Consider the following 23,944-nt stretch of genomic DNA (forward strand, 5'->3'; position numbering starts at 1 on the left):
CTGAGAAGTCTTTTCACCACAGAGGGCAATGTGTTGAGCATCAGCCTACAGTGTATTCTGGGTTGCATGGGGCTTTATTTACTAAGCACTGCAGAATATAAGAGCAAGCTGGGGTAGATAGGAAACAAAGGCATTCTTCATGTTTGCATATTGGATGTGTCCACAGGTGTGAATCTGTGGTTTGATGCAACTGTGCTTTTACAGGGCAGTTCTGATAGTGAGCTGAATAATGGCTTGGTAAACTGGGCATTGGAGGGCTGTAGCTGTTTAGCTTTGGAAAAGCCATGAGGTTCTCATTTCAGAAGAGCGATTCTGGAATGTGCAGAAAATGTTCCCCTCCATGTTGGAGTTGCAATGGGAGAATTAAATCAGGAGGCTGTAAAGACAATAACTTTTTGCTTTCTCCTATGAGCCACCATCTTTCATGGGTGCTACAGATTTTTCTACAGACAGCAATAAACATCCACTCTGGCACACATCTGAAACCAGCCAAGCTGCACCTTCCCTGTGTAGTCATTTTATTCCTTGTCAGGAATTTTGATTTTAATTACTCATCATTAGAAAAAAATGTTTATTTCTTGACAGAAAGCATTCTGTGGAAGAATATCAATGCCATGAGCCAATGCTAAGACACACAAAACCTAGAAATTCACCTGCCAGGGAGATTCCTTGTTGCTTCATCTGCTGCACTACTAAGAGAAAAAGATCCATTAAGAAAAGTATTATCCTGGATACTCATTCTTACTTCTTTAAGACACTTTTGCTAGAAGACAGAATTATCCCAAAGGGCAAATATATTAAAAATAAGAATATTTTTGAACTTAACATTTTAATGTCTGACAATGAATAACAGTTTAATATGCATTTACATAACCACTTTTCAGTTATATGTAAAACACGGTAGTGAAAAAAGTCATCTGTAAAGTATTAAGTGAAAGTATTCCCAAATTAAACTCAAATATTTACCTACATGCAGCTAATGGTATGGCATCAATGAAGAATACTGTTGCCCAACTTCCTGACTCTGAGTGATATGTGATCACTTTGCTGTTATGTTTGTCCATGTTTATTACTACTCTGCCTTTCTGCATATGATTTCCTTGTGTGATCATAATCTTAGGGTGCCTAAGAGTAAGACAGTTTTCTCTTCAGTTTTCATTCAGTTTTCAGATGTTTCTAGGTGAAAACTTGAGCTACTTTTGTTACTCTTAAATGATCCTAAATATCCTGAACCTGGTCTTTTTGGCTTGTGTTCACAGATGAAATTACTGTATTGTCACAAATATAGGGCTTGACCTCCTAGGCTATGTTTGATTTGCACCTATGGGACTGTAACTGTTTTTAGAATTGAAATTATACAGTAATTATTTTTCTGTTTCTTAAACAACAAAACCCAGAAAACATTTGTTAGAGTATTTTCAAGACTGTGTCTTTTTTTGTTGTTTCTACCTCAAACATCAGGCTGTCCTTTGTTAAGAGCATGTGCTTGTGCTGTCACATGAAGTCAAACTTACAGATCCCTGGGTGCTCTGGAAAAATAACAGTAATTCAGCTAGGGATTGAGCATCCCCTGAAACATGAGAGCTCAGATGTCTCCTGTTATCAGTTTATCAAACTCAGAGGAATCTATTGTCCTCACTAATTTATCCAGGTTTGTATTGTAGGTGTACTTTCAGTGACAATGTTAACCCCTTCTGAAGGTTTTCCTCTGTATTTCTAGTATACTAGTGTAGATAGAAACATTAAAATGGGCATAGAAGTGTTCGCAGTCTTGGTGGGTAAGCTTTCATGTGTTTAGGGCCCGTGTGTTTAGGGCTCAGGGTGTGACAGTGAAAGTCTGAGAAGGCTTTCAAGGAACTGGGCAGGAACATGTGGCAGAAGAAGCAAAATGGCAAAACTGGTTTATTATAATTTATTGTTGATCTCTTTCCTGTGGGATACTTGTGACTGTGGTGCCAGCCACATTTGGGACAGACAGACCTCCCACAGCTACCAGGTTTCCCGGGAGACTCTCCTGTCCCTTTGCCATGCACTAAGGTTTGTGGTTCATGCACAGTTTAGTCAAGAAAGTCATGTAATTCCCTGTCCCACCAAGGAATGACAACAGTGGTGCTCAGCACCAGCTCAGCTAATTCTTATCAACCCATACATGCTGGTAACTCCTGAGTGGCATCTGGGAAAAAATAAACAGGAACATGATGCAGTTTTCCTTACTATTAAATTATTGCATGTTCTTGGCACAGTTTAATTCTGGGCCAACTAGCCCTGTCCCAGAAACTGCACGGTTGCTGTTCTTAGTCAGCACATGGAACACACCAGCTACATACTGGCATTCCCAGTGTGTGGTTAGAATGAGCCCAGAACGTTTCTGAGGGCAATGAATATGAGCTGTACCATGCCAGTCATTCTTATGACTACAGTAGTGGATGTGACCAGTTTTAATTGCAGATGCAACCACTCTTTCCCATGCAGGAGAAAGCAATGTGCCTGTGAATATCTCCTGGCTGGCACAGATGAAATGAGCTCACTGCTCCAGGGAAGTGCCAGAGCTATCACACATATGCAGGTGATGCCTCTGCTCATGTCCATTGCTCCTGGCTCTGTGGCAGGAAATGTGTTTCCTGTACATAGTATGCTGCCTCTGCAATGAGTGATATGGCTTGCTAATAACACTTTCTCCTTCCATAATTTTAAGCAGAATTTCTTTTCTTTTATTCTCTTTAATGTTTTTATTTTGAAGTCAAAAGATTTTTCATGGTGATGACAGACACATGACTTAACTGTTTAGAAATCCCTGCTAGATGTGCTAGAAATCCCTGACCTTCTTCAATTGCTTAGAACTATGACAAGATCACACAAACCCATTTCTGTTTTTAAGCCTGTTTATGCCATTAAAATTAATACAAAAAGCCTTGGGAGACTACTTAAATATAAATACTGAGAAGCATGGGTATTTATAAGGTAAATTTTACTTTTAGAAAAATTCCATATGGTTGTTTTTCATGTTTTTTTTTTTTTTTTTTTTTTTTTTTTTTTTTTTTTCCCACATTTGCTGCTGATCATATATTTGCTGTTGATTGAAAACTGGAAACACTGTTTTGAGGTATTTTTGCAAAGAAATTTCCTTTGGGTGTTTCTGGTAGAAAGTTAATGGAATTGAATTTTTTCCCAACCCTGATATATATTTGCTGCTACGATACTGACTTGCAATTCAATATACATTAGTCCAAGTTATTCTCCATTACTTAGTTGCACAATTCCTTTAGAGGAAAAGTATTGTTTTCAATTGGTTAATTTATTCCCTCTTTATAGATGGTATTGATTAATTAACTTTATTTTAAAAAAATTTTTGAATTCCTGCTTTCCTTTTTTTTTTTTTTTTTTTTTTTTTTTCCTTCCTTTTGTTGTTTTAAAGTCAGTGCTAGTAGCAGAAAAGTTAAAGAGGCACCTTGTGGACACAGACCTCAGTATTACTGAAATGTTCATTCTTTCCTTGCTTTTGATTATGCAGTACCAAGTGAGAAAGACCACACTGCTTGTATACAAACAGAGATGTGAAAGATCTATAAATGTATACAGCAGAAAGTGGACAAAGAAACTGTGGTTTGTTTTTTTTGTTTTTTTTTTTTTTTCTGCAGGAATGCAGTCCAGACTCTGTCACCCGTTTTCTGTTTTAATATGCAAGTATGTTCTGCTATTTGAGAAATTCTTTTTCCTTTTATTGGTAGTGCTTATGAAGTGAAGTAATGCAGAGTAGCTAAAACCACCAAAATGATCCAAAGATGCTTAAGGCCAAGTCCTGCACTGCACTGTGCAGTCAATTATTCATGGCTTCCTATAAAAATTATATCCAGTCATCTGATCCTCTTGCTAAGGTAATAGGGATAGGCCTTAAAATACTCTTGGTATGTTGACAAGGAAAATAGTCATTTGTTTTTTGACAAGTTTAGTTGAAAATTGCCCACATCAGAATTCTAGGGCTCCTGGTGCCCTACAAGACCTGGATAGGTAACATACATACATGATTCATGAGGATATAGTGATGGGGAACCTCTGTGTATTACTGAGCACACTGGATATTTACCTTTTAAAATTCTGATTTGTGGGACACACTCAGGTCTCTGCTGAGGTGAATGAAGCAGAGTCTGTGCTCTGTATGCAAGCCATTTCTTGTGTAATAACACTGTAGATGTCACAACAGCAGCACAGCACATTTACTTGGCTTAATATACTTTTTGTCTAATTTCATACAATCCATAAGTCTTCACCAGTCCTACAAAATTCTCCATTTTATCATGTGGAGGTTTAAGCACTCTGCCTCTCTTCTCACATGGATATCACATCCTTAGAAAATATTCAGTGTGACCTTAAAGACTCTGGCAGGCAAACATAACAGATGACGAAGACAAAAACCTTAAGATGAAAAACATTTAAGATGAAAAAAACCTTAGGTGGAATGTACATGTCTATGTAGCAACTATCCATTCAGACTTTTTCTATATAGATACATTTATCCTGAAATAAGAATAGACATGTGCCTCTGAAGATATCCAGAAGAAGCCTTGCCTTTACTGATCTAAGTCATTCCACGTCCATATTAGTGTTCACATCCAGGGAGACTCTGCTTACAAGAGATTCTTCAGCATCTTAAGATGATGTTTACAGGACAAGAAGCTCCAAAAAAAGCAGATAACATGACTATATTTTGAAAGAGTAATGGAATTGTGTCTCTTTTTGTAATGAACAGATAGCTAAATGACTGTTGCTAGAAATGTGAGTTCAGATTTTATTCCCTTCTGTTACTTAAACATACAAGCCCACATCTCAAAATATCTGTCAGTACAAAAAGCCTGAACAAAGTAATTGTGTTGGCACTCAGTATCTCTCCTGTTGAAATGAGGCAGAAAAGAGTTGAAGGCTCAATTTAGAGGAAGAGTATGCGTTAGGGCACTCACCTAGAATAAGCAAGACCTGGAATTTGTTTCTTGTAATAAGCACTATCTGTAAAATTCTTGGATAAATTATACACCGTGCTAGATGTGGTAGCTGGACCCCTCTGAAAACAAGAAAAGAGCTGACTGCCCAGGTCTTGGATTGGTCCAGGCTGTTTCAGAAAGCAGGGCCATCTCCTGCCACCATTTGCATTGATTTCTCTTTCAAAAAGGACACTAAAAAAAAAAAAAAAAAAAAAGGAATATGGGCAACTCCCTTTGGGAAAGAGTTCACATCATGAATCTCAGAAATTTTCTCCTGAAAGTTTGAGGTCTGGAGTGGAAGACTATGTGCTTTGTTTCAGGCTGATCATGTAGTGAATGGGCCTTAGCATGCTGGCTCTCTGGGTCAGTTCCTGATTCTCCTAAATCTAACATTTTATTTTGTCTCTGTAACAGTGGCTCAGGAAGCAGGTTATATTTTGACACACATACACACTTGTATGCACATGGACATACAAGCTGCCTAAAGTTTAAGTAGCTTGCAGTAATGCAGCTAGGATTCTTAATGAAAGTCTGGCATAAGACATTTCTGGAAAGTACAGAGATGTATAAGCATTTATTTCCTGCTTCTGCCTGTGAAAGACACTGAGAGAGTGAGGACTGCTTCGTGGTGGGTGCTGAGGAAGGGAACTGCAATGAGGCAAAACATCAGATGGATCACTGGCTGATTCAGGATGCCATTTTAGCTTAATCATATGGGACAAGATAGAAACACATAATTATTTGTTTGTTTATTTATTTATTTTTACCTGGGAGATGAATAAAGCAGATTGATAAAGAGAAAAATTCTCTGTTTTAGAGAAAGGTGCTGTAATAGTGGCTGGGATGGAGTTAAAGGGGACATGCTTTTGTATAATCCAAGGTAGTTCTGCCAATTAAATCCCCACATTATAGCAAGTTTTCGTTGTGCCCTTTGAGGCAAATACATTAAAAATGACCTGAGGGGATCCTCTTCTATTCTCTGTAACAAAATAATGCATCCATAAGAGTCTGATCGCTTCAAAGTTGTTTTATACCATTAACGATATTCTTTAAACATTTTGGAAAAAAAAAAAAAAAAGCCTCTGTTTCCATCATATGTTCCTTTGACACATAAAAAAGAAAGGATTATAGGGTACACAGGCAGTTTGGTCCTCCCTCCGCCCTTGTTTGGGGTCCACCAAACAAGAACCTATTGTAAGAACCCACATAAGATTCTTTCCACTTTCACAGGCACTCAGTAGAACACAGACATCTATTCTAGCAAGCATCAGCAAATGTTATTTTTCTCTGTCAGGCATAGGTCAGTCCTTTTACTGTTTTTATAAACTTTTTTTTTTTTTTTCTTTTTTTTTTTTTTTTTCCCCAGTAGTGTTAGGGGCTTTATTATTATTATTATTATTTTTCTTTGAAAACTACTTCAAATAAATGTGGATATTATGTGTCTTATTTGAAATCTGCCAGCCCTTCCAAAATAATATCAGCTCTGAATTGTACTCTGTAGTTGCCATCTTAATGACCTTAATAGAGCTGTTAACTAAGATTAGACTTAACATGAAGTCATGTAAACTTTAGATTCAGAAACAATATGATCCTCTTACATATATGTTAGTTTAGATCAGAGATGTTTGAATAAAGAAAAACAGCAGACAATAATTTTTCAGGTAACATAAGGCAGGACAATATTAAATTACTGTACATTCCCATTGCTTCATTTATTTAAAGTACAGAACATAGCATTCTTCTTTGCATTTCCATGATATCAGAAACAACAAAGAAGCAGATTAACATCCATGTATAATAGGACTATTTTCCTATTAGAGATTTCTATGACACTGAATTTGTGATGTGTGTAGATGGTTAAAGCCATGTGGTTATGTGTGGCTGAATATTTGCTTTTATTTTTGCTTTTTAGAATATATAGATGTAAAAATGAAAATTGCCTCTGTCTGCTAATACAGATTTCTAGCAGAAACTGTGCTAGACTTCTTAAAAATATTTCCATGTAACATATAAAGAAATGATAAAGACTAGTATCTCTCCTCTGTGAAAGATAAAGATCATCATGTTTCCAATATAACATTTAAATTAACATGCTTACAGTGAAAATAGGACCTGTTTGTATTCTTTCTGCATCACTTACCTATAAGCTAGGTACTTAAGACTGTCTTCATCAAATACTGTGAAAAATGCATTCAACTATTTCCCATGGTTAAGCAATCATGTATAGTTGTATATTAACCCAGCTTAGGTGCACTCAACAAAGCTATATTGGGTTATAGCAGCTGAAGATCAAGTCTTACTACTTTGAAATGTAAAGTTATCCACACAGCTCACATTAACAGTAGGTTTTAGAAATGCTTAATTTTTTGCATTTGTTAAAAAGGAAAACAAGACTTTCAAAGCACTCAGCACTGCCCCAGTCTCACTGAAAACAATGATAATTATTGATGTTGTCAACTAAAACCAAAGTTAGGTGAATGCTGAGTGTTTTAGATATTCTCATTCCATACCTTTTCTGTGTGTAGCAAATGTATGAATTAAATGTATGGATACTTCTTCTACATTTCCTGCATCCTCAAAAAAAAACAAAGGACCAGAAAATAAAATTTAACTTATTAACTAATTTATATAAAATCAATTAAATTAAGATCAAAATCCCCAAACAAAGGGAAAACAGATATTAGTGACTAGGTTCTCAAAGATCAGCAGCACAATTTCTCACAGACTTTTTTCACATGTGGTGGTTGAAGTATGAGATCATCCTTCCTTCCACAGAGTCCTGTTAAATGTTCATTGAGCGTTTCCTGAGGAATGGGGAACATTTGTGTTTAGGTAGGAGAGATTTCTACCATGAACTCAGGCACAGAAGCTGCATGCGAAATATCTGGTTAGATTATTTAGTCTATTTCACTACAGATGCAAAGTCATCTTTGGCCATGTTTACTCAATGGTATCTAAGAACAGATAAGATATACATCATTGCTTGGTTTCCAAACCCAACTGACAAGCTAAAGGAGAGCAGTGTTGATTGCCAACATATTCCCCTATCTGGATGACAGAGATGGCAGAAATACTGGGCATATAAATGTGTAGAGCTTTTTAGGATGTTTCTGAGTTATTTTTAGTTAAATAAGATGAATTTCTACCTGGATTCAATAAGAATAGAAACTGTCCTTCTGGAAACCAGATTCTGCATTTGATTTCCTTTATTGTTTCATCTGCTAGCCTTAATTTACATGTGATTGCATGTGACAGCACTGGGGCTGAAGAGAAAAGAGTAAGAATGTATAACCAGAAGAATGAAGATTCAGATGCAGTCTTCCTTGTTAAAAAATTATGTACTTGTAGAAATTCTGGTTTCTTACATTTATGATACGAAGCCTGTAGCCTTTTCTCATCATGAGGACAACTCTTGAGAAACTTCATCTAAGTGATCTGTGGTTTATCAAAAAAAAAAAAAAAAAAAAAAAAGAAAGAAAAAAGGTATAGCTTTTGAACGGGGATTGTTCTCTAAAAAGGCATCCTCTAGCATTTTAGAGTAGCATCATCTAACAGGACACATCCGTACCTTCCTTGTGCCTCTTAAAGCTTTCACTGATCCCAGGTAAGTCAGTTTTCCCCCTGGAAAACTTGGTAGCCTTAGACATTTTGAAAATGACAGGTTTTTTTTATATTGACTATCCCCTGCTGTTTCTTTCTCTTTTACAGTCTGCAGCAATGCCTTATTTGAAAAGGTGCTGATGTGACAAAACATGGACCGCGAGGAAAAAAATAACTCATTGACCGTGCTCTCAACATCCTAGGTGCAGATAGTTTAAAATATTTATTTACAATAATGTTTCCTTTTGTTTTTAACCAGGTTAATTCCTTGTGTTTGATTAATGCTTTTTAGGAATAGAATAAAGTGACCATATGCTCACTTTTCTTCTTAATCATCATCGTGGTTTTTTTTTTTTTTTTTTTTTTTTTTTTTTTTCCCCTTAGGGTTATTTTAATTTAGATTTAGCTGAATTTGCTTTTCCCCCATAGGCTGCTTTCTATGTGCTGACTGTAAAAAATCTTTTGGAAAGCTGCCTGGTTTCTCTCTAGAGCCTGATGTAAAGTCTTCAAAGTAAGATTAAGAGTTGTTTGTTCATTTATTTATTTATAAACAGTGTCTTCAAGAGGGGGAGATGGATCTCTTATTACATAGATCCTGAATTTCTAGTTGAAGTCTTCTAAAGTTGCAGCCTCATTGCATCTTTTATTCAACAGAAACTAAATTTGCCCATTAGCTCTAGAGGGATCATCTGCTAGAGTGCAAGAATCAGCAAAGTTGCAGTCAGCTAATGTTTTCATTGCTGGCCTTATTAATTGATTATTGATTTTATATTTCATGAAGAAATGCAGAATAATCTGGAAAAGTGAAAGTGCTCTGTGTATTATGTCTCATCACAAGAGTTGGAAGTGCTTTGGAAAAGTACTCTGGAGCAAGTGTATTGCTCAGCATGAGGCCATATAGTATGGACTATCTCTTTGGTCATTTTGGATCAACTGCCCTGGCCTGTGTCCCCTCCCAGCTCCTGGTGCTTCCCCAGCCTCCTTGCTGGCAGAGCAGCAGAAGAAGCAGAAAAGTCCTTGGCTCTGTGTAAGCACCGCTCTGCAACAATGAAAAGCATCAGTGTGTTACCACCACTATTTTCATCAAAAATCAAAAACACAAAAATCATACGAGCCTCTACAAAGAAAATTAACTCTATCCCAGATAAAACCATGACAGTTGTATACTGTCTACCATTCATCTAAACTCAAACTCATCGAATATATTCTAGAATAGAATAGAACAGTATGGTCCCGTAGGAAGGGAACTACAATGATCATTGAGTCCGACTGCTTGACCACTTCACCATTAACTGAAATTTAAAGCATAATATTGAGGGCATTATTGAAATGCCTCTTGAACACTGACATGGAACACTGCCATGGAATATCAATCACCTCTCTAGGAAGCCTGTTCCAGTGCTTGACAATTCTAGTATCTTTTCCTAACATCCAGTCTGAACCTCCTCAGGTGCAGCTTTGTGCCATTCCCTTGCATCCTATCATTGGTTATCAGGGAGAAGAGATTGGTGGCTTTCTCACAATTTCTCCCCCTCAGGAAGTTGTAGGCAGCAATGAAGTCATCTCTCAGCCTCGTTATCTCCAGATTAGGTAAACAAAGTATCTTCAGCCTCTTCTCACATGACATGCCTTCAAGCCCTTTTATCAGCTTTGTTGTCCTCCTCTGAATGCATTCAAGCATCTTTTCTATATTGTGGAGCCCAGATCTGCACCAATGTTCAAGGTGAGGCTGCACTAACCCTAAATATAACATTATAGGGAGAATCACGTGATTTCAATCCTGTTACAGTTAATGTTTTCCTGATAGCTAGAGGGAAGCATGGAGGTGCTTAAAATCTGTATTAATTTGAGGTAGAATTAAGTTTTATTTTTGCCTCATATGTCCAAAATGTAGTTGATAAGGGTTTGCAAGACTGTCATGGTTATCAGTTGTTTAGCTTTTCCATTTAGAAGTCTTAGAATTCTCAGTGTTAGTGATGCTGTGATGTTTTTGTGAGGCAGGAAAAAGGTATTCCTCAGGGCAGTTCCTCAGGGAAGCCACTCATGTTTGGGGGTATGACTGTGTAGGATTCAGTTTGAGACACTGATATCACTGCATCTGCACATAAGCAGTCAGAAAGAAAAGGTTGCTCTCATTCCCAATTATGGCTTAATTAAAACACCAAGGCTTTTGTGATGTGGATTACCTTCTTCCTTTTTCATGGAATCCAAAGTGCACGCTTTTACAAATACAATCATGTTTAAAAGATTAAAACAGAAAAAATAGCTTAAAGTTACTGATATTCGCCCTCATGTCAAGTAAAATGAAAGGACTATATGGTACAGGAATAGCTCATCATAATTAAATGTTTTACATGTTTTAAATATTGATAGTCTTTTAGAATTGTCAGAGAAAATCATAGAATCACAGTTTGGATTAAGGTTGGAAAAGACCTCCAAGATCATGTAGTCTAACCATCCACCCAACCACCAATATTACCCAGTAAACCATGTCCCTAATCACCATGTCCTTAAACACCCCTGGGGATGGTGATACCACCACCTCCCTGGGCAATCCATTCCAATGCCCGACCACTCTTTCTGAGAAGAAATGTCTCCTCATTTCCAACTTGAACTGCCCCTGGTGCAACTTGAGAACATTCCCTCTTGTCCTAAATCAGACACACTGCTAATGCATGGGCCTAATCCAGTGGCTGCAGAAAACAATGGGCTTACTGGCAACATGCTTTTCATTAGAAAGATCTTCCTAAATAAAATATAAACTCAAATAAGAAAAAGTTCATAAATGCTTCTGAGCAAGAAACAAGCAAGAAACATAAAATATAACATATTAAGATTGAAGCTAGGAATGGTGAAAACTCATTGTTTTTATTTCTAAAAGTAAGGTGGGAAACAGCCATTCAGACTGTATGTTGCAGTTTTGATCTGTAAAGTAGGTCTGGAAATGAATTGCTTTCTGAAACTGTTTTAAAGAAAGATGATATTTTGTTAAATGTTTATTTTTTAAAGATGGGAACTATCATATTCAAAAGTTATAACAATAGAAATGCAATTAAAAAATCAAAATATCCCCACATTTCCTTTATGCAGTTTTACAAGTCATTGATCTTCCTAACTTGTTTATCATTCAAGATGTGATTGAACAGGAACTCAAAGTGTACCATTTTGAAATTACTGAAAACTCATGTTGGCTCCCCAAACCCATTTTTGACTGATAACCATAGATTTTTTTTTGAGTTTTTAGACCGTTTTACTAAAAAAATTGTGTACCTTGCAGAGTCTCAGCAGTGGAAACAATATTTTCAGCCCTGTTTAAATCAACACTATGTGGGCTGTTTGTTTGCTAATATATATATTACTTTAATCCTAGCGGACAAAATGAAACTGTTCCATTTGTTTTATTTAGACTGTAATATTCATCAAATAAGGTGATAAAGGCAAGGTTATAAAAGTTGAACAGAAGTAAATGTTTTACACTAAGTGTTATTGAGTCTGAAAGAAGTAATGGTATCTTTATTTATTGCAATGTCTGTGTGAGAATGAAAGATTTTACAATTATTTTGACCATCACACTTAATTGAAATGAGAATGTGCAAATTTTCTGTTAGAGTAAAACAGATGGAAGTACTATAATACAGTTGCAATTTTGTCTGTGTTAATTCCTCTTTATAAGCCTGAATCTCCACCTCATTACCTAACATTAATGAATTCACGCCACACAAGGTTCAGCTAAGGGAAACAATAAAGAAATAAATGCACAAACTAAAGAAGCAATGAAATTATCACCTGAAGAAAAAAGCTTACATGATTCACCATGTCAGTAAAAGTACGGGAATAATTGGTTATATGGATCACTGCTCCTGCTGTGATGTATCAGAAATCACTGGATCAATCTCATGCACACATATCCCTGGAGTGAGCGTGACTAGGAGAACAATTGCTTTTCTGCAAAACCCTGAGAACTTTTGTCTCCATCCACTGGCAGTTTCATAAATAATGTCGTCTTAAAAACACCTGGATTAAAAAAAATTATTTTAGACTGCATTCAGCTACCTCTGTTACTGTATCAAATGTCTTTAATTCTGTTAACTTTAGCAAGGGAGGCCATAGTTACAGTGGGTACTAAAAAATGCAAAGAGGGTGAAAAACATTTTAAGTGATTGGGACTGACCTTGGAGATGTATCCACTTTTTCTTTTAATTTCATTGCTGCCAGTAACCTCCTGATTTAGGCATTCCAGGTGCCAGGTTAAGTACTGAGGTTATATGGGTAAGTCTGGACTTGGCCTTAACTGAGATGCTAAATGTAAATGTTGTAAATATAAGCTGACATCCCAACTGAGGGTAGAATGTGTTTGAATTTGTATGTGTGAATATGCTGCTCTACCTTGTACAGAAAATGAGCTGAGAAGGACACTTTTAAGTGGTGTTCATTTCCAGTGCATGGTATAGACTTATATGCCTACACTTACCAGGACCATTACCTTGTACCTTACAAAGCTGATGGCGATCTCTTTGGTTTTAAACGGTTACAAGATTTGCATTGATAATGCTTAACCATAAAATTTGCTCTTACAAACATTGGGTCTGTTAGAAACTAGAGTTAAAAAGATGGTTCCACATGCCTACAAGTAGAAAATATCTCAGAAGAAGCAGAAGGGTCAGTTTTCACTAAAAGTCAGAAAAGTGTGCACTCTATTTCACAACTCTCCCATGAACTGGAAGAAACAGTTTTTGTTTATAGGTAATGTGAGAAAGTAGGCCGAGTGCTTTTTTACAATAGCCATTTAATCAAAGTAGCAGAAGGCAGTAAAAGCATTGAGACTTACGATTTATTGAAAGATCAGTGATTGATTCATCAGCAAGTTATATAGCACTTGTGTGAGCTTGTGCTATAGTTTATTTACCAAAAGTGTAAAACAGCCTTACACATATTAGCCAGGGCTGTGTTTACACTGTTATTTAGTTTTTCTTTATCTATGTCCCAGAAGGAACCCCACTGTAGTGATTGTGTAATATAAAGAAGATCAATCAGCCGAACACAATTTAATTTTAACTCTGTTACTTCCAAGCTCATTAAAGAACTACAGATTCAAAAGGTCATGGAAGGGTTGTTCAGAATGTAAATTACATATCCACTAGTTATTTTAGCGTAGTTTTAAAAATAGTAGTAATAGGCTTGTCATGAAAGGTAAAGAGAAGCCTAAAAGACTATGGGCATGACAAAGAGCAAAGTCTAAACTTTAGAAGAGCAAACTTCCATCTGTTTAAATAATTAATAAATGAGATCCATTGGGAAGCTGTCCTTAGGGACAGAGGAACTGATCAGAGCTGGAAACTCTTTACAGACACTTTCCTTAGAGCACAAGAGCTCTCCATTCCCATGTGCAAGAAATCAAGCAGGGAAGGCAGGAAACTGGCATAATTAAGCAAAGACCTGCAGGACAAGTTTGAGAAATGGACACGTGAACAAAATGAGGTTCAGCAAGGCCAAATGCAAGGTGCTGAACCTGGGTTGGGACAATCCCAGACATGAGTACAGACTGGGTGAAAAACTTACAGGGAGCAGCCCTGCAGGGAAGGACTTGGGGATTCTGGTGGACAAAAGCTTGACATGAGCCAGCTGTGCATGCTTGCAGCCCAGAAGGCCAACTGTATCCTGGGCTGCATCAACAGAGGTGTAGTCAGCAGGATGAGGGAGGTAATTGTCCCCCTCTTGTGAGGCCCCACTTGGAGTACAGCATCCAGGTATAGGGACCACAGCTCAGGAAGGATGTGGTCCTGTTAGAGGTCCAGAAGAGGGCTATGAGCACTTCACTTATGAAGACAGGCTGAGAGAGCTGGGGATGTTGAGCCTGAAGAAGAGAAGGCTTCAGGTAGATGTCACTTGCCTTTCAGTATTTAAATAGGGCTTATAAAAAAGACAGAGTGACAGGCAGATAATGAGAGGTCAAGCAGGAATGGTTTTAAACTAAGAGAGGGTAGGTTTAGATTAGATGTTAGGAGAAAATTCTTCTTTTAGAGGGTGGTGAGACACTGGAAAAGGGTGTTCAGAGAGGCTGTGGATGTCCCATTCCTGGAAGTGTTCAAGGCCTGATTGGATGAGGCCCTGGGCAACCTAGAGGGTGGCATCCCTGCCCATGGCATGGGCAGAGGTAGAAATAGGTGAGCTTTAAGGTCTCTTCCAACTCAAACCATCCTATGATTCTAGAGGATTTTCTGAGTTTTGATTTGTAGTTTGTTTTGTTTTGTATAAAACATTGTAACATAAGCATTGTGTATCATCCAAATGATAGTAATGACTGGAAATAAAAGCCATTACTGTATGTTAAAACTGGCAATTAGTTAAACAGGGTATTTTTGTTGTGTTTTAATGACCATGTAATAAACACTGGAGCAGTGAAAAAGGTTCATGGCATAGAAGATATGAGCTGAAATTGAGGATCAGTTAAATCTGTCAAAACTTTATGCAGCATGCTTCTCTGTTGCTGCATCTATTTATTTTGCAATTCAGAAAGAATTATCTTTCTCTCCCTCCCAGGCTACACCTGACAATACAGATTGCTATATTGCTCTGTATTTAAAAGCTACACAGAAAACTAGAGGGTTGACTTTTACAATATATTTATTTCTTTAATTTTAATACAGAAATCATTTTTCTCTCCCTAACAGGACAAAGTTACCCTTTTTTTTTTTTTTTGCCACATTCACTCAGATATGTGTCAGCTATTTCATATAAAGTTAGGAGCCATTTTAAATTCCTTATTATAAGGCACATATCTGAGACAGTAGTCCCATGAACTTATGAGGTGGGCACACCAGCATGCCCAGTGCAAGCATGGTTTTAGAGAGGAGTGGTTGCCTTTTAGTTCCACAATCTTTGTATTTTTTCCTGATTTACATTCAGCTCTTGTACACACTTTCTGCAGAAGCACTACATAATTTAGTGTAGGGAAGAAAACACCAGACTAGCTCTACATATGGTAAAATTCTTGTTGGTGTATGTTATTTTTTCTCTGCCTAGACAAGGATAGGGGAAGCAGAGGGGATGAAATAGAAATGTGATTATATCTCACCATTTGTTTGATTTTTTTTCTCATCATGAATAAGTTCTTTCCTTGTGACCCCTGCAAAACAGCATTACTATTAGATGGTAAGTGAACAGACCTCTCTAAAAATATTACAAATTGTTTTTAAAAATCTTTAACAAATTGTTTATCAATGTCTGCATGCAGCCATCAAGAAAAAAAACAAAACAAAACAAAATAAAACCAACAAACAAACAAAAAACAAAACAAACAAACAAACAAACAAAACTGATGGGGATGACAGAATTTCAATACAGAATGTGAAAGTATTAAAATAATCTGTGGATTGACTGGAAAAGAAAAGCCTGATTAAAATTTCCTGATAGCTTTTGAGGCAGAAAAAGAACCAGATGTCTCCGTATCTATATTTACTACTGGAACCTTTGTTCATTCTTCCTGGCCACTGTAATAGAGGGGGGATCTTGGAGACTGAGAGGCTCAACTTGGAAGATATTGTCGCTGTTCTGCTATTAAGTCTGGTTTTCTGTTTTTAAGAAAGAACGGGAAAAGTGTTCTCAACCTTTGTCCAAAACTAAAATTAAACCTGCTAACTCTCTTACCTCCCTTTGCAGGGATTAGAAGCACCAAAATATTGTAAAAGAGGAAGTCTTCAACATTCTGATGTTCGGGCCAAATGGTGTTAAGGGAGATCAAGCAGTGTCTAAACTTCATTTTTGGAACAACAACCACCACCACCAAAAGAGTGGAGTCATTCAGATAAGCAGCCACATATCTTTTTTTTTTTTTTTTTTTTCATTTTAAACAGAACATGCTTTTTAAGATTCACTCATTACTAATCACATCAAACAACTTACGAGTCATCTCAATCGTGGTCTAATAATATTTGATACATTTTTCTTTCATTCTCATGGTTTCACCGAAATTTTTTCACAAGACAAAACCGGGTGAATAGAGGCATAAAATATTATATTTCAGCTTTAAAAACTTTTTTATTGAAGGTGATGGTAAAGGAATTTGAAAAAACAAACAAACAAACAAAAAACAGTAAATTATCTACATAACCACTACACTATCTGATAAATGGAGACAACATTTTCTTGTTTTCTTTTGAATAAAACTTAAATTGAAATCTTTAATCTGATTTAGCCACAGAGGACAGGACTCCATTTTCTTACCTTGCACGTACGATGTGGATAGTTGAATTTGAGGCTGGCACTCTTCATCTGGTGCATATAAGGTAGTCTACTATATAGTAGATTACTAGTATATTAGTTATTTGTTTTAAACTGTAAACAAGGCTTTATACGAGAAAATGAACTTACAATGGCTAGCTGAGACATAGAACCCATTATAAACATATATGTTTGATGAAATGAATCTTTGTAATGATACCTATTTGCAATTGACATGATGTACACAAACTCCAAATCTCTCTGTGTTCTGTCAGCAGCTGAAAAGGAAGCCATTTTATTGTCAGCATAGTAGAGACTAAAGCCACATCTGTGTTAATATTATAGCAGTTAGGGGGTAAGATTTTTAGTGACATTTTTATACTGATAAAACTGGCAATGTAAGTAATTATATTCACAACTTCAACTTTTACGTGCATAGTCAGGATAAAATGCATTTACATAATATCACTTTTTCTAGTATAGGACACACCTCTACTAATAGGAATTTCCATTTCATTGAGAAGCCCCTTCTAATGGAGACAAGCACTAAAAGAGAGATGATAATGCTTTCTCCAAAATGTGGTTTGTTATGATTATTTTGTCCTGGATTTGACCATCTTAAAGTATTTTGTTTAATGATGTTTACTTCTTCGTGGCAAGAAGATAAAACAAAAGGAGACACTGACAGGCCTAGGAAGCAGCATGAATGAAGTAGTCACTCAGGGAGCAGTGTACTTCTAGAAGACTTTTGTAGAAAAATATTCAATTTATTAACTACCTCTTGAAAGAAAGCAGGTAAGACTCAAGAAAAAAAGCAAAACAGCCCTATGCTTCTAGAAAAAAAAATAAAATCAGAGAGCTTTCTGATTTTCTCTCCTAATACTGAGTTAGACATGTTTTTAAATGCTACTAAAATTTCATTATAATAGGATTGAATTTCTGGGTGGCAGGATTTAAAAGTTTTTAAATTTAGAAACCCACCAAATCCTTCAGAAGGTGTAATGACAGCTCTGATCTTTTCCAGTAGGTATTCACTATTACTATAAGATGTTAAATGTGCTGGGACTCTCTAACACTGAGACCAGTTCCTTGGTATGGCATCATGTTCACATCTTTAAACTCTCTTAATCTCCAAATCAAATGGCTGCATGAAAAATGACTAACTGAAGTGCCAACTTGTGCGTTTAGCTGTTTGTACAGTGCTTGTTGACTTGAGCCAACACTATGTTAGAGAACGTATTTAAATGGTATAGTCATTTAGCATTTGGGTACCAGTATCCATCATGGAGCTCATTACTTTTTACCTAACACTTTTCAAATATATTATACTACCATGATAAAGATTCCACACGTGTATCTGGAGTTGAAGATCTTGTGAACAGCAATAGTATTAACTCTTTCCTACCTGTATACACAGTAATTGTAATAGTTTTGGACAACCAAATACTTATATGGATAATATACACATTGTCCTCATTGTCCCAAATATGCACAATTTCTGTTTTTATTTTATTTTATTTTATTTTATTTTATTTTATTTTATTTTATTTTATTTTATTTTATTTTATTTTATTTTATTCATTTTTTATTTTATTTTATTATAGAAGGAGGGCTGCAATATATAACTTTTCTCCTATAACACCCCTACGTTTTCTCTGGAAGCCTGAATGATTTCTTTCCCCATGTATTTTTTGAATTCTGGATGATGTTGTTATGGATTTTCTTCACTTTTGTAATATCTTTGTGAACAAAAGTCAAGTAATTTCTGTAATAGTTTTTGTTTAAGTTCCTACTACTTTAAGGACAATATTAGGTTGCTGATATTTTTAGGTGGAAACATCTTCTTACCACCATAGCATAGGAAAAACAGAGCTTATTTCTGGATATCTCTGTGGATGCATGGCATTTGAGCACTGGGAAAAATAATTTGGGGGCAGAAGAACAGGAAATATATATTGCCATATAAATTGTAGAGACTTATCAAAACACAGGGAAATGGAAGAAGTGATGAACAAACAGGTTTCTTATAGAAAATAGATAAGGAGAGGAGAAGATGAGTGGCTTAACTTGACCATCCAAAGTTAAAATGGAAGGTTTGAGGTTGAAGAATGAAGATTATTTGAATGACAAGACATAATTTAGAGGAGAAGCATCACCGACAACCGTGGAGAACATTCAAAGGTGTGGAGAAAGGAGAAGGGTGAAAAATCAAAGTCAAAGTTAGTACAAACATGCACATTTCTTATGATACTAAATAGAGATTGACAGAGATTTAGAATTCACTCTGTGCATTACACCTGTCAAATGTGCATGAAAATGCCAAGCCTCAGACAGGACAATTAATTCCCTTAGTGGGATTTCAGAAAGTATATACGAGCTTCTTGGGAATATGGGAATGGAAGTGAATAGCACTATACTTAACACCCACAGTCCCCAAAGTTCAAGTTAGTGCTTAAAATCTTCCCTTCCCTGAGAAATTAAGGGCAGGTGTGAGTCTGTATTTGGCTCCCCTCACAGCAGTATCTATCAGGGAGAGGTCAATGACATGTGTAACTACCTGCTGGCCACTTATACCTCCATCCAACGAGACTCTGCTTTTCCTCTATGCTCACAGCTCAGAGGGGTACAGTTGATTGGCTTTCCTTCTGTTCAGTTCCTCTTCTTTGATTTACAGCAGTCTTCCACACCCTTTACATAGGTCCTTTTCTAACTTCTCTGATAAGGGATTTCTCTGTGTCCAATTAGTAAGGCTAGTGTATCAGGCTGGAACTAGATAATTAAAAGAATGAAAAGAAACACAGTGACCTTGGTTCACAAATCTCCATGGGCAATTTATAAAACTTTAAAGGATTCAAGAAAATGTATTAATATTATTATTTTATCTCTTGTTCATCAGTAACAGGGTGATTGTTCTTCCATAACTCCAAGACCTCTCTAGAATCAAGAAAAAGCTGAATTTCCTTTTTTTTTTTTTTTTTTTTTTTAAACTGCTCTTTTGATAATTATAGATTTCTAAGATAGAAATGCACGTTTCAAGTTTGAAAATGATGGGTTGACTTTACTGTATTTTATTTAAAAGTATATCATTGATTTATTTTATTTTATTTTATTTTATTTTATTTTATTTTATTTTATTTTATTTTATTTTATTTTATTTTATTTTATTTTATTTTATTTTATTTTTGTAAATCCAGAGAAATGGAAACCACAAAAAGCAGGAAATACCATGTTTCATTTTATCTTGCCCCTTTGCACAGATTTCATTTAGAAGGAGCAAGAGAGAGAGATGTGCTTCCTGGGTTAAAAAAGCATTGTGATATGGCACAAATTTGTCTTCTCCATCTATGCAATTTAAATAAACACTAACTATTGTGCCTTTAATGAAGGATGGGCATTTGATTATACAAAGTGACAACAAGTAATGGGGGAAATATATTCTTTAGTCTGGGAATTCCTCTTATCTAGATGTAACCATCTAAAGGAGAGATGCGTTTTAGTTATTTAGGTTTCTGTGAGTCAGAAAAGGACTAGTAGTCAAAAAAAAAAAAAAGATGTCAAGGAAAGACTCTCTAGAAGTGTCCTTTTCTCTGCCTGGCTGCTTGTCTCTCTGACAATTATAAATGTAACCCAGATGGCTAGCTTAGATTAGATGCTTAATTTTTAGTTGTCTAAAGTTAGGGAGGACAAAATCCACTGTGGAAGACTAGGCTGATATACCACTGCATTTGCATACAAGTATAAAGAGATATTTTGAGGTCTTGGTAAATTTTTTTATAGACATGAATCTGTGTTTTAAGACTTTTTTCTTTCTTTCTTTTTTTTTTTTTTTTTTTCTCCTCAAAAAGCATTTCCCTAATCTCTTGTTTTCAGACATGTAGGTCAACAGATGGCAAAGAAGGAAGGATAATACTTATTACTGAGGACACAGCCTTGGCTTTCCAGTAGTATTGAATTATTTAGGCTCTGCTTTTGAGTCTATTTGATTCCAGGTATCATGTTGTGTTCTATTTGCTACATAAATTTATCTTTCACCCCTCTGAGTCTCTCCTCTGTGCATGTGAGTTTTCACATGTGTATGTTCACTTCATGAAAACTGCTCAAAAAACTAAATCTATCTACACGGGCAGAAAACAGATAAGAACAAATTTAATATCTCTCTTCTTAAAAGACAACAAAAAGACCATCTCTGTGTTTTTACTCACAAACTGCCTGCTATATGAAAGAATTCCCATTTCAGCTGCAGAGGAATAGAATTTATCCACTTTCAGATAAGGCACCTAACTCACAAAATTAAAAACTGTTACACTCTTAATTCTTTATAAAGACCTCTGAAAACTGATAGGGTGCAAAGATCTCTTTCCAGAAATCAGCATTAAAATATTCCTGGCTCTACTCAGATGTCCCCATGTGTATATACTCAGAGGCTGAGGCCAAAAGATTTTTCAAAAATGTTTTTCTCTAAATATTTCAGTGAATAACCCCATCACCATTAAACTGCTGAGTTTCACTGCCCAGAAACAAGAAGCATTTTCACTTACGTGTCTCAGCTCTGGGGTTTTGTTTTCTCCATGTCTCCATGCTTTTTCCCCCACATTTTCTTACTTCTAAGACATATTGCAAAGCCTGGTCAGCAGGGTTTCATTATGGTTTGCAGGCATAGTATGCATCCCAGACTTTTAGCATCAAGCATTACTACTAAACAAAAGCAACAGCCAATTTCTTACAAACAATAGAGCATCAACATTTTACAGGTAGACATTGTTTAAGGCTCCACTTAAAACACAATGGCACACACAGAATTGTGCCCTTAACGAAACTGTTGATCCTAAATCTTCCCTACAGGCTTCCACATTTTCTTCCCTGTCGTTTAGCTTTTTTTTTTTTTTTTTTTTTTTTTTTTTTTTTTTCCTACTGTGTTACGCTCTCTCTGTGCTGTTTTTGAAATAAACCTCCCAATTTACAATCTATTATTGGCATTCATTTATTAAACCCCTTCACAATCAAGTCATTTCAGTGTCTTGAGAATGAATTAGCTAGGATTTAACTCTTCGTTCACTTATCTGCTATTTACTCTACAGTCTCCAGAGATTTTCTTCATTGAACGCAGTATTCTATAATGCTAATTGCTGCCAGTGGATGGTACTTAAATGCCAAGCTATTTTCAGTTGATCTACAGCTATTTCACTAATGAACTTGTACCATAAGCAGAATATAGCTACAGCTCCAGCAGAAATGTATGTATTTGGATTTCTCACAAATGCTTCTGTTGAATTGGCAAAAGGGTGTACTTACTCATAAAATGCATGAACAAATTTCGGCTGGCCAATCAACATCTGTTATAGAGATAGATGTGAGCCAAAAATTCTTGTTCTAACACTCAGTATTTGGCCCAGAAAGCATGATTATTTAAACTCTTCATGGCTGGGTTCCAAAGACAGTTTCATAGCTAGCTAACCCAGCTACCAGAAAGCTAGGCCATATTCCATATCCTGCTAGAAGAAGAAGGATACTCATGAAAGGCCTTTTTTCCTTTTAGTTCTTTCTGTTCTTTTGCCTTTTATAAACCTGAATTCTCATTTGCAGTATAGTAGCACTTTGAAGAGTTAATAAATGGAACTGCGTCTGCTACAAATTCTGTTTAACTGAATATGCAAGTAGTCAGACACTTTGCTGACATTTAGGTATAGTTCTTTGTAGAAGCTATGCATATGAAAAGTTTGACAATAAAAAATTCTGACAACACTAAGGTTTCAATGAATACAAAATTTTCAGGGGAGATATCAATTTCAACATTTATGTTCAAAATATTAACATTTCAGAAGAAAAGTTCAAAGATGATAAAATGTCTTTTTTAGTACTTTTTCTTTTGTGACAATTTTAAAACTTTCCAATTTCGTGACAAAAGCCTTTATCAAAATACTAGCATTTTCTGAAGATATAGATTCAATGTTCAGAGCTGTTCTCCTATAAACTTTTTCATTTCCTGAGTCTCTCATATTGGCACAATACGTTTAATGCTGAGCTGCCTTTCCTGAACAAACCAAGAACAAAAAAAAAAAAACCATTTCCTTTGGGAGACACTGTTCTAACACTGCATTAGATTATTTTTGAAGGTTATCAGCATTATTCTGCTGAATATCAAAAGGTGTCACTGTTGAGTAGTCAAAGACTTCCTTGAGTGATCTGTCCTTGTGAGGTTTTAATTTTACCTTTTTTTTTTTTTTTTTTAATCTTTTTCCTCATAGCTACAGAAAATGGTTTCCAACTCAACTGTCTATTTTGAGTGAAATAACTCTGATTACTGCTGAAAACACCCATAGAACACAATAAACAAGTTATCCCTGTTATAGTGGTCAAGAGGTAAAAAACCCTCTTGGTTATTACTTTGTTCTAATTTCAAAATTAATGTCACTTAAAAGGGTCAAAGTGAAGCTAGTGAATGTAGTACAGATGGAGATATTGCTATTGAGACAAACATCCACATAGATCTGACCTTCTAAGAGCTCTGAGATCGTCTCTTTTTAGGAAAGAGAGTGTCTGAAGAAGGACTCAAGGAGACAGAGACTGCGATACAACCTCAGTAGTGCTAGAAACCTTGGCCAGGCTGTGGGTTAGGTCCTGAACATCTGTCATTTTGGTGTAGCGTTGCCACCATTGAGTCTTATGGAAAGATTTCCTTTCTATCTCTTGAGTCTCATCAAATACTACCCTTTCATTATACATTTTGAGATATCCATTCTATTTTTTTTTTTTTTTTATCCATTCTAATTTTTCATCATAAGGAAACTTCTCATGTATTAATCATTGTGCCAGTCTTTAGGTCCAACAAGATTTTTTTTCCCCTCATGTTCTCATCTTAGACTATTTTCTGCACAGAAGCAGATAGATAATGGAAGAAAGTAGAATTTAATATATCAAATGTATTCTTATCTTACTTGAAAAAAAAATTAAAAATGTCTGTGCTTAGTTTTCACATAGGAGAAATTCACTACGACAGTAACTGGGATTTCAGGGCCAAAACAATTCTTAAGCTTGGATGGAATGACCAAGGCTGCAGTCCTCAATAAATCTGAAAGAATTTTTCTTTGATTGCTGATTTTGGTACAAATTCCAGTGTAGCTGTTATATACTTACCTGTACTGCTCTCT

This window comes from Aythya ferina, assembly GCF_964211825.1.
Source record: "Aythya ferina genome assembly, chromosome: 3".
In the NCBI taxonomy this organism is placed as follows: Eukaryota; Metazoa; Chordata; class Aves; order Anseriformes; family Anatidae; genus Aythya; species Aythya ferina.